General features: G+C 33.8%; 1 protein-coding gene across 15 annotated transcripts in view; it reads right to left on the reverse strand.

The window, feature by feature from the left end:
• Nucleotides 1-13162, reverse strand: part of SLITRK4 (SLIT and NTRK like family member 4) — a 268817-nt gene that overhangs the window by 32757 nt on the left and 222898 nt on the right. For 12 of the 15 annotated variants that reach the window (XR_014697697.1, XM_084535154.1, XM_084535157.1 and 9 more), the window contains 2 exons: nucleotides 12700-12833; nucleotides 6883-7008 (listed from right to left, as the gene is read on the reverse strand). The gene's annotated coding sequence lies outside the window, so the exon portion shown is untranslated. Of the gene's footprint in view, nucleotides 1-813; nucleotides 918-6882; nucleotides 7009-12699; nucleotides 12834-13162 lie in introns of all 15 variants that reach the window. The other 3 variants (XM_084535149.1, XM_084535150.1, XR_014697696.1) reach the window with 2 other exon arrangements.

Below are 13162 nucleotides of genomic sequence, written 5' to 3' on the forward strand. Positions count from 1 at the left end.
AACCCTGATGAAATAAACAATACTACAGAAAATCATGAATCAAGAGGAGAAGCAATCTGAAACATATCTAATGGCAATGGCTTTTGGACTGAGCAGTGATTAGGAAAGAGAAACTATAAGCCTGAAACTATGTGTATCTCACTGAATGTGTTTAGAAGTAGCTCATATACTCTATGGATTAAAACCATATCAGCACCTTATAGAACTATACTTCTGTGCATCTCTGTATTACAGGGAAACTAAAATATACATTTGAAATAACAATCTATCTACATCCACATAACCACAAACAAATGAAATTAATCACCGAAGAGAAGACAAATAATAAATGTGAAAACTTTCTGGTCTATAAACACCATGGATTAGTATGATTTGTTTGGGTTTGTACACAGTAGTTATAAAAAATGCAAATAAGTTGTAGGCACACACCAGACAATCAAGAAAAACTTGAGAGCTGTTAGACTGTGGAATTAGGGAACATATTATTGGCTGTAATAAATCTTCTTTAATTCAACCAAAGAAAAATCACAGGTAAATATTATAACTCAACAATAGAACTGAATCTAACAGATCATTTAAACCTGGCAAGAGAATTTATTGTAATAGATTCTTCAAACTCATTTCTATATCTTGTTTGTGTCTTGTATTTTTGATGTAGGTTACTGTACAGGGAATGCAAAACTGCTGGAAAATTAGAAAAAGAAGATAAAAATAATTCAGTGCGGCACCTGAAAAACCGCTAGAGTTGTTTGCATCATTTTAATTCAGCCATTCTGTAATATTCCTGACAACATTTGCATCTTAATACTTAACTGGATGACCGCAAAGCCAAAGCTGAACAATTCATTAACTTGTATTTCTTTCCATTTAACTTCATTGAAACTTCACTTATCCTTGCAAAAACATACACTGAAACCCTGCCAAAAATGGAATAGGAAAATGTCAAAGTAATCAGCCACCAGAAAGGCATTTGAATGCAGTGAGAAAATGTCCTTGAGCCTGAATAGAAGGCAAACACATAAATAAGTGTGCGTATAACAACAGATACAGAAGCTGGTGAATACTGTACTACCTGCCTTTTAAGACAGATAGCCAAAGGGGAAAAAAAAAAAAAGAAAAAAGAAAAAAAAAAGAGGGAATACCAAGAAAGACATATTACATGTTTCAAGAAATCAAGAAATATCAACCATTATTTGTGATCTTTATTATGCTACCAGATACTGTGAAGGCATCTTTGCTGAAATACTTATAAGTGATCAAAATGCTATGGGAAGGGCATATGTCCTGTCAGAACCACAAAATGTTTCACAGAAATTCAGATTGGGAACGAAGGAAGTTTAAATCTCACAGTAGTTCTTAAGCACATGAAACAATACTCTGTGAGATTCAACTGTCTGTTCTAACACATCAAGGCCTTGCTCCTACTGCCTGGGAAGTCATTCAAATCAAGTCCAGTGAAATCCAGGCTCAGAGTCCTCATATATATAAGAAAACAGATACTGAATTTGATCTTGCTGGAAACTTCACATATACAGTTGTCATGTGTTCACTCAGACTTTGATTTAACGTTCTGGTAGTGAATTGTTTTGTACTAATCTGATGATAATTTTAATAGATTGCAATATGTAATTTCATAAATGAGAAAAAAGTCTTCAGCAATCCCATAAAACTCATAAAAATTCCACTCCGATTTGTTTTGTTGAAAGCCCCGTATATTAATGCATGTTACAAGGAAATGCACTACTAGTGCAAGAATGAAAAAATAAAAACTAACACAATGATTGTCCTATTTTATCAATGTTCCTTGTATACAGTAATGCAGCTTTGTGTAATAATGCTGATTTCGGGAGAATGTATTTTCAAAAAGCCATATCCTAAAATGTTGTGCAAATTTTCTATAAATTCCCAGATGAGCTCTTATCCGTACATCTGGTAAAACTTGTTTAATAAAAAAAAAAAAAGAAGAAAAAAAAGCAAGCAACCAACCAACAACAACAACAAAAAAAACAACCTTTGATTTACGGGAAAACATCAGTAATGTTTTTAAACAACTGGAGGGAAATGTTTTTATATGGTAACACTATCTTGTAAATGTATGACTAAAGAAAAAAAAAAAAATCCTATTAGTAGCTACAACTGGTTCCTTGTTGAACTGGGATTTCCAGTAGTGGTCCCTAAAGAAGCCTGTCCATGCCCTCACACCAGTCAACATTTCATTAATGACTTTGATGATAGGATAAGCAATATTTAGAGACTGTGTCAAGCACTTACTAATTTCTCCTCATTTTCAGCAAAAATGGTTTATGTTTTATATACAGAAAAAAACCTCCATCAGATGATGAGTGAACCACTGAAAGAGGTTATCAAGGTACTTTATCAAATCTATTAGACTACAGCTTTTAAAATAAACCTTAGACAAATAGCATGAGTGTACTTATACCTCATCCCAGGGAGATGGATGAGATGATGACTGACAAGATAGTATCTCTCAGCACTTCAATTCTGTGAGGACTCCTAGGACTCCTATTCCTCACATCAAAAGTACACAGAACATGGTGTGTTTCTAAAATACAACTGAATTTTTTGGATATTTTGGATATTAAGTAGTGCTGAAGATTTGATGCAATAAAGTGGGGGAAATCAATAGGATGATTTTAAAGGACGGTGTATTGGCAAAACAATGTGGAACATATTTATAAAACTTACTACCGAGCACAGTTTGTGCAATTTGCACGAATCCATAAATTTTAATATGTTTCTTAGTTTGGAGATTTTAGTGAAATTTATGTTAAAATGAACAATGTACATTGATTATTGTTAATTTTGGGGTTTGAACAGTTTTTAATTACTGTTATTTTATACTCCAGAACTACCTTTAATTTGGCAAGATTTGTTTCTTTAGTCAGTTGGTCTAAAGCAGTAGAAATAAGACAGATCTCATAATGACTGGCATTCTTCTGGCATCCTAAGGAAGATAAAATTTTTGACATGTTACTAGAGTAGACAGAAGTCACTATCATCTTGAGTAACATATACTTGTTTTCTTGCACTTGGAATGAACCATGAATCTGGAAGCCTAACTGAAATTGTGGGGTACAGAGAGGGCATCAGACAAATCATGTCTTGGGGTCTGCACAAGGCAGAAATAACAGAAAAATGCAGTTACTGAACTCTGTGCATTCATGAGAGAAGTAGAGTTATTCACAGCACATGAGTAAGTGAAATAAAATATCATTTGCTGTGACAAGATATCTTATTGTGTATAAAACACGACATGCTGTATACCAACAGTAACAGTGTTTACAAGACTGAATTTATAATCTTTCTCTCTGATTTTCAAAATAATTGAAAAAGCTTCAATTTCATGATAGATTTTCAGAGATCCATCATAGATTTTTTTATTATTTTTTCTTTTTAAAGACTGAAACAATGAATGAAAATGAAATGGTTGGGACACTCTCCAAAACCAGCCTGATGCATCTTTGCATTAAACAAGTCTTTTTAGTGAATGACAGATTTTCTCTGTAGAAAGTTATGACAGTTGCTAGATCCTGAAAAATAATTTCAACTAGCATGAGCAAAAAGACCTAATAAAAAGCACTGGTTTGATCTGATTAATAAATGTTTCCAGTGCTGCGGCTTCCTTTGTATTGAGTCTCAACTTCAAAGTAAACACAGGGGATGTAAAATCTTTTCAAATGAAATTAAATGAGTTTCAACCCTCCTCAGACAAATATTGCCAAAATGTGGAGAGATGCTTGTATTTGTTTCTCATTCAAGCTCTTTGGGGAGGTCTGTTCTCTCGAACGAGAAATCAGATTAAGTTTTCATCCACATAATGTAAGACAAAATCCTTCTTTGGTATAAATTATTTTCAGATCATAAAATATTAGTGTGGACTCTATTCAAATAATTCATATATTTATAGTTATCAACAATTTCATGCTTTTGCAATGGCTTTTTTTTGATTGTTTGTTTTTATTTTCAGTCGATACATTTAGTATTGTAATTTATTTCATTAGATAGAATTATTAATAATGTACAACTTAATGCAAACTGACACTGAGTAAGCATCCTTTCATGTGGGTGAATCTTTGTTACTCCCATTAACTTCAGCTATCAAATTTCTTGCTTTATCTCATTGTGTCTTAATTAGTGGCATATAGCTGCTCAGTGACTAAATCATAGATTCATGGAATGGAGATTAAAGAAGTTTAAATGAAGATTCCAACAGTAAAATTAAACAAATTTAACCTGTAGGATGGCTCAACAGGGCCTTTCAGAACTCGGCTGAAGTGATAATATGCCTGACATTTTTGCACAGAAACTTGCAAAAAAAAAAAAAATAATATTAATCATTGCAACAGTAACAAAGAATAAGCTGTGTGATTTTTTTTTTCCTTTAGTGTATGACAGAGTTTAAAAGGCAAATATGGACTGCAGTTGTGGATCTGTATTTAATGAAATATACACAGTGTGTCCTGTTCAGCTTTCTTAATTCTAAAATGATTGCAAGATGAGAAAAAAAGAACTTGTTAACTCAACATATAGAGACTTCATATATGTATAAGGTTGTTGACTGCCACCTGCATTAAAGATAGAAAATATTTCAAATGTGCAGCCTTCAGAGTCACAGAAATTCCAGTGATCACCTAGGGTTAACCAAACAAAACTTCTTGGTTTTGGAGAATAGCTTTTGAAACCTGATTGGAGAGGTTCCTTTTCCTATGACTTTCCTGCAATTCCATGTCTACACCAGACTTCTATGGAGAATCAGAAGTCTGATTCTTGTTTTTAAAGACAGTCAAAGCCTGAGGACATTTTAAAAACTGTTTCCTAAGCAAGTAAGGTTCACACTGGCAAGATGTCCATTTGCACACCAGTCTGTCAGTCCCTTCCCTGGAAGCTGGAAGATAGCTGCTTTATAAAGATAAGGGAAAGTGGAAGACTGTTTATGTGAACCAGTAAGAAATCAAATTTCATTAATATTCTGAGCAGCTTGCCTACTTCCATAAACTGATTTACACTATGAAGCTCACTGTGAACTTCAACAACAGTGAGAGACATGTATGTATCTCACAGGAAAATGCATGTATTGAACCTCTTGAAATTTTCACGCCACTCTAAACCTTGAGTAAATGTATCAGTAGAAATGCATGAATCAGACCCCATCTCTCACAGGTTTCCGGGTTTGCTCCGACACAGGCCTTTTTTATTCCTTATCTGAGTGTATGACCACTAGCTTCACATACTTCACAGACCAAAGTCATGACATCTCTTCTTTGCATACAGTGTCCTACCACAGGTTGTTAGAGAATCTGGAATCTGTCTGTTTGTCTGTTCTCTATTTCTCCCTTTCTTCAACCTTATGTAATGAAACTGGTAGTTCAGCAGTGTTTGGGGACTCTATAGCATCTGAAACTAGGAAGATTTCTCCTTAAATAAGTGTATTTGGAGCATTCAGTTACTCTACTTACTAGCTATTCAAATTACCTGTGGGAATCTAAGGTATTTTAAACAACTTCTCATCTGCTACACCATAGATTCAGACACTGCTGAACTGCTGTTATGCCTAATTCTTTCAGCGTTGTGCTGAGGAATTTGCTTGCATTGATAATGTGATCATTAGCCTATGGGGATTTCTGGATTTTTTTAAAAATAATTTGTATTTTTAATAATCAACCACAGTGAAAAATGCTTGATATTATTGTGCAAACATAAAATAAGACCTCAAATTTGCATTTCACTTCTGTGATTTCTTATCTTTAAAGGAGGATTAAAAGCTAAGCCTCTTTACCAAAATCACTGAACATATTAATTATACACATTATAAATAATTTAATTGCATACAGAGAACAGACTTTTCAAAAGTTTCATACATACTTCTCTTTATATCATGGAAATTACTGTCAAACTAAAGCAAAATTTCTCTTAATACTTTCCATGGTGCAAATCTCCCCTGCTTAACTGTTCAGTTGTAATATGATAATACATAACAAAAATTGCTAATGCTCTCAATGTGTAGTAACAGGAAAGTCCATTAAAGACCCAGAATAGCAAGGAGGTTATAACACTCATTTGCCTCTTGATGATACATAAGGTCAGACGTTCAGCTGTTTAACTCTGTCTGACTGCTGAAGTCAGTGAAGCCTCACCCATATACCAGAACTGAGACTTTTTTCCAGTGTTGGTAGAATCACCACGAAACCCTTCACAAGAAAAACTTAGCATAGTGACTTGCCCCCTGTAACTCTTGCTATGCACCCATTTAGAACTCAAAAATAGAGTAACTACCAGCATATCCCCATTCTCTGGATAAATGCATCAAATATATTAGAGTGAGTAGAAGATGGAGAAAGCATTATGACCTTAACGCTTTAAAGTGATAATGTATCTAATGTAAACAGTAGCCTTCAGTTCCCCTTAAATCACATGGAAATGATTGTACTCATCAGCCGTTTTATAGAAATATGGTATTTGCCAAAGTAAGCTGCTCAGAATTACTCTTCTTAAACTATACATTTTACATAAATGATTATAACTTCATCATGTTTTTATTCTCTCATGTCTAACTTCTGATTTTAACCTTTAAAAAAGTAATTTTCTAGAGCCAGTTTGCTTGTGTTCTCTGTCAGAACATGATTTCTGATTTTTATTTTTGCAGATTAGAATCAGTTCAATTTGAAAGATAAGTTCTCCAGAGGTGTACCCTGGTCAAAAAAGTGTGGAAACGCAGTCACATATTTATAAAACCACAAGCAGAAATTCCATCATACAATGTATTCATAAGTTAGCTATTATACTATCTCTATTTAACATCAAAAACAAAAAAATCAGTATTGACTTACGATTGCTTCTCTGGTATATCATCTCCTTATTTACCTGTCTCAGAAGAGATTTATAAGCCTGACTGTAGCATTTATTTTCCTTTCTTTGTCGCCATCTGTGCTAGATGCCTTTTCCTGGGAGTCCAAGTGTCACATAGTCATTGTCAATTGAAGGAGGGAGCTGAAAGAGACAGTTGACAGTTAGAGATACTGAGACAGATTCTTCTCATGATTATGCCAATTTTACAGTAGCATAATGCTATCAACCTTAGTGCAACTCATTGTAGCTATTGACTTCAGCAGTCCTAATTTAGAGTGCTGTGAGGTTAAAATGAGGGCAAGTGTATTAGTCTATGATGAAGAAATCTTGCCCCTGGATACTACCGTTTTGTCATTTACAAAGTGGCTATTACAGATATTTATATACCTGAAAGTGATACTAAGAGCCTTATCTATTGTCTGTAAATACATTTCATGTATTCCAATGGAAAATGTTAGGTTCTTACCAATCCTAAAGTAAGAATTTCCATTCTGAAACTTACCCTCACATATAATTAGGTGCCCAAGTTATATTTAGACATTTAAATATGTATTTCTTTCTGAATATTCCTTTAAAATTGTAAAAAATAAGAATACTGTATCAATCTCCTTTTATGAACATGCTGGTTTTGTTGCTGAAAAAGTACTAAAGACACCAAAAGGCATATTATTCTGTGGTGTTCCCATTGACAATAATGGGCAACCTGCATAGAAACAGAAGAGAAACATATTGGTGCACATTCATGTAAGTAAATTAATAAAAAGACTGTATTCCATTGTTGTAGCTATATGTCATCTTGACTGAGACATACAGACACAGTTTGACCCTTTTGATGCCACAAAAGAGTTTTCTGAATTTTTTAATGAACAGAAGTTAGAATTCTGCTGTCCATATTCAGTCTCATATTTTCATATTTTGATCAACTAAACACATTTGTCAGATCCAGTGAAAGCATTTATTTCCTGCCCATAGTACAAGAACATTGCTGTGTAGTATTGAACAGCTGTTGAGCTTTATACAAAAATGGATGATAGCTGTGTATCTAAACATGTCTCTTTCTTTCACTGGTTGCTGAAAAAACAAAGAAAGTGGGATGTAAACATGAGATATGTTTTTAGTAAACCACAATTTCCCAATTTTTATTATTCCATTCTTTCCTGTGTCCCTGTCATGAATGTGGAAATCACCAATCCTTTCCCCCAAGCTCAACACAAAATTATAATAAAAAAGAACTTTTCCTTGGAGCAGAGTTGCTAAAAATCATTTGAACATTTTCATATGATCACCAGAAAAATGAGGTGCTCAAAATGCAACAAAGATAATAAACCTATCCATTTACAAGACGTTTGTAAAGGATGTATTCCTATTGTCATTTTTACAAGTATAACTATCAGTCTCTTCAAGGTTCTCCAGTGATCATACAATTATTTTCCGTCATGTTATTTTGAATGATTTCCTATCTGGTTTATTGTTAATGCCTTCCCAGAAGTGTGAAGTATAGACTTATGATTTTTCTCTATAAAAATGTAATAGATTCTCTCTTTAGTAACAATTCTCTCCAGTAAATGGCTTAGTGTAGCTGCTGTTTTACTAGAAGATTTTACAGTCTTAAAGCCAAACATACTTGATTTTGAATTCTAATGTTTTTCTAGATGGATGAATTAATAAACATAAGTCTGATCATCATACCATATAATCAGACAGGATGTAACCCAAATCAATGCATCAAGAAACTTCAGAAGGCATGAGATCAAGTTCTTATCTTACTCCTTCAGACACTTTATGCAGTTTCTTACTAGGTACATATGAATTAAAAAGCTATTTCCTTCATAGTAAGCAGAGTATTACAACACCCTATAATTCTAAATAGCTTTGTGGATAGCATTTATTTTTCTCACTCATCCTTTGCAACAACGATATAATTCTAGTTTTTGTATCACTGTGATTTTAAAGAATGATTTGAAAATTATGTTGCCCATTTACTGGTGAGTCATTTTATTAATATTAGTGTCATGTGCCTATAGCACTTTGTACAATAAATAAAAGGACAGGGTTATGCACTGTATGGATTTTATGGTCTGGCATTTCTAATATTTTGTGCAAAGAAATATTTTGAGCAAAGAAAGATTAAAAAAAAGAAAGTTACACTGGATAAGACCTGTTTTCCATCTGACAATGGTATCCCATCTCTGACTGAGACCATTTTCCAGGATACATTGGATTCAGTTTATACACTTCCATGCTTCTTGAATTGGTAGAGTATGGCTTTCTATCTGAGCAATCCTACCATAAACTTTGTAACACTTCTGTGAGGTAACTGGACCTGGGTCACCTGTTATAAATCAGAGCAAAAAAATCCCTCTGCTAACACAAGAAAAATAGTTTCTATTCATGACCTTCATAACTTGTTTAACCAGATCATCAGGAACAAGTATATGGGTAGGAAAACAATGTAAGGATAAATTATGCTGAGCATATAACAAAATATTATTTTTTAGTTATGATTGTATACACACTTAGAAGGAACTTATGTACTTGAGATCCATCTCATCCTTACATAAGGAGAAAGATTTACCAGAAAATGAAATATTTTTTCTTTCAGCTAAAAAGGGAAAAATATACTGAAGTTTAAAAAAGAATGAAAAGCATGACTCTACAGACTCTACAGCACTTTATAAAGTCATTTATACTCATGTAGATGGAACCATTAAGACTGCAACTTTTTGGAAGTTTTCTAAAACTAGTTTGATCTTATGTATGCAATACCTCAAGGCAAGATAAAAAGAAAGGTGTAGCATGCGCATTAACCATGAAACAATCCTTATCTATACCACCTGTGCCTGAAATGAAGAACCACTCTATTTGCAACCATACAATGGTTGAAAGCAGTATTGATAAAGTCAAAGGATGTCTTCTTTAATCTTTAGATTTGAGTGAAGTACTTGGAAATGTTGAGGTACAGGTTTTGAAAGTTTGAGTTTAATGGAAAAAACAAAATCCTACATAGTATCCTGCATAATATTGCTTTCCTAACAAAAATGCTCCCTAAATTCTTCCCTGTTGTTTCTCCTAAAATCTTAACTTTTGCTCATCAAAATGATTCCCTCTCATTCTAATAAGCATAAGCTCATTTGGGCAAAGGCTGCTGATTTATATGTTCTTATGAAATAATGCACCTATGTAACTACACTCAACTTCTAAGTAACGTTGCTATTTCTGCAAGTAACTCTGTGGGTGCATTTAATTAATACTATTTAATACTAGATGAGAAAATAATTTTGATTGCAAGCTCCGAGCTGTAACTCACAAAAATTTTACTCATTATAATGGTCCTGTTGACTTCAGTGACCAAATAATATTTACAGAAATGCTCCTTTGAAGAATCAATGGTCTTAACATTTTAAGCACTCATCTCACTGCACTGCACTGTATGATCATTTACTTTAAGAGGGCACTTTTTTCCATATTATTTATTGGAGTCTCCCTACCATATCCAACCAAAATCGATGAGCCTTTTGATTGCAAGTGAAAAAACTGAAAGGGGGAACATGATAAAAGGCCAAATTCTAACAATATGCCTGGAGCTATATAAATTACCCCTTTTAGGTGAGATGTAATCACCACGTCACAGCTCTGTATTCACTTTTAATGCTAGGAGAGAAATCATACATTCAGTCACCCCCAACGAACTATACTTGTTAGTTCTGTTGTTATGTCATTTTTTTTTTCCTCTTCTGTATAAGAGAAGATGCCCTCAAATACACTTCGGCTGCAATTATTTGAGTAAACTGAATCCAATGCTGATCTCAATGTATTTTTGAAGTACAGCCAATTTAAAGTCAGAATTTTTATTATTGTTTCTGCTTCATAAATCTCATTCCTACTCCTGCTTAGTTATAGGCATAAGATATTGTTAGCTACAACTCAGTGAAATTTTCCAGGATACAATAATACTGAACTGTCTCATTCAATAACTGCATTCAGTTTCTTCTTGGAGAATGAAAACGTCTTTTATGTTTCATCGCAACTTTCCTTTGTTCTTTATATGATACCAAAACATTAGATGGAAATTATCTGAAACTACTGCCTGCCAGCAAGTTGGCAATAACTGAGAAAAAGCAAGAAGGCAAGAAAATCTGATGTGTAGTCTGTATGGTAGGTCTCTGTAGCTGTTCTTGTCTGAGAACTCTGGCAGAACTCTGATCATTGAAATGCAAAATAACTAATGTTTATAATATGCATTGAATTTAGGGGTGTGAGACATGAACACTAAGATTTGTTGAAATCTCCCTGATTAGAGTAGGCTTCAGTTCAGGATCCTCATGGACAGAAAAGTAAAGGAGTGATTGCACTGAATTAAAGAAAAACACAGGAGTTCAACACATCCATATAGATCTGTTGAGTCATGGCTGTTAACTTTGTGCTAGTAAAACCGGTGATTTTCTACTTAAGTATTTTTTTAGTGGAAAGGACACTTCCTAAAAATGTTTCTTTCACAAGATGATAAAATATTCTAAATAACAAATCAATTCAAAATTGACTGTAAAACATGACTTGAGAGGGTTATAATGACTTAAGATAAAATATTCAATTTTCTCAAACTAGCCCCCCTAAATCCAAATCTGTTTAGTCTTAAACTGTGTCAGCTCATGGTGCTGCAGTGTACATATGTTGTAATCTGAGTTAACGCCTCTACTTCTCTGAAGGGCCAAGACTCTTTCAAGCCAATGGACAACATGCTTTCCTGTTTTCTACTTCAAAGGAATGTACCTTTGATCTTATTTGAGACAAACAGCTCCAGGGATCATATATACCAGTTATTTGGGGACAGCTCTGTTAATGTCAGCGAGTTTGAGGTGCAACGCAGCTTAACATGCTTTCTAGAAAAGACAGGTCACTGTCAGACTTGAGTCAAAGGATAAATATGAATAGCCACAAAGAATTTGAAGATAAATAGTTTTCTTAAGGCAGAATACATCAAATTCCATTTGGAGTACTGATTAAGAGCACTGTTAAGAGTATTTAAAAAGCTGTCAAACATGAGTAAGTTTTTTCTGCTATGCTTTGTGGTTTGTTCCTTTTAAAACCTGATTTATTTATTTTTTTTAAATGAATCTGAACAAAACATGAGGTGGTTCTCATCATTCCAGCAAGAAACAAATAAGTGTGTTGTGGATGAAGAGACTGAAATCAGTAACAGAAATCAATTTTATTTCAATGGAGTCAGAATTTCAATTATTTTTTTTTTATTGCCTTTTTTCTTACCACAGTGTCAAAGAATATGGTAAATAATTGTCATAGCTGCCAGGAAGAGAAACTAGAGTGAGCAACGAACATAAGAGCACATTTATTCTCCAGAACGGTCCTTGCACATAAAAATGTCTAATAAAATCTCCTGGCATTGTTCAACAGTGAAAATGATTCTTGATTCATTTTTCATAAATAATGAGTATCAGGGAAGAAGAGAACTCAAGCTTTAAGTTTAAACCATTACAAGAGGCTTTACAAAAGGTGTAAAGTCTTGTAGTAGCTCTATCCAAACATTTATTTGGAACCTGATCTTTCATTCTTTACGCACAAAAAATCCCCACTCACTGATCTCAGCAGGAACTTAGCAGCTGGGTGTGCAAGGAATACAAGATTGTTCTCCAGAGTGGTTAGCCTAAAATAATACAACTTTACGTTTAAATTTAGCCCCAAATTCTCAGGTGCCCAATAGCAAATGCCAGCATAAAGACTCCCCCAAAAAGATTAATTTTGCCATTTAGAAATCCAGAATATTTCAACTGTCCATGGCTACTTCCAAAAGAAAGCATTAGACTTTACACTTACATTTCTGTAGCATAAAGACTCCAAAGTCATTCTTCATCCTGACTGATGTATTCAGTAATGGGCACTTGCATCTTTTTTCTTGGTACTTTTTTGATTTGAGACCAATTGTATCTTGGGCCAATTCCTTACATAATCTGGAAGATAATATGCAAGGGATATAAATAGCCTGGAGATAATAGATGTTCAGCATGTCTCCTTGAGTACATCTAACCTGTTACAACGTCACGTGACTAATGTAAAACAACCCCTAACTGCCAGGTTACAACGATGAGAAATTTAAATCAGAGTTTCATTTTGCTTTATTTGACAAATGTTTTCTTTTGTGACTATTAAATAAATGACAGACATAAGACTATGTGATGTGTATAGATTGTGAGCTGTATCTTATATATGCACATAAAAGTAAATTGTACATAACGTAGATAGGCAAGCTCAATTCAATTCTACTGCCACATTCAACTTA

This window comes from Aythya ferina, assembly GCF_964211825.1.
Source record: "Aythya ferina genome assembly, chromosome: 13".
In the NCBI taxonomy this organism is placed as follows: Eukaryota; Metazoa; Chordata; class Aves; order Anseriformes; family Anatidae; genus Aythya; species Aythya ferina.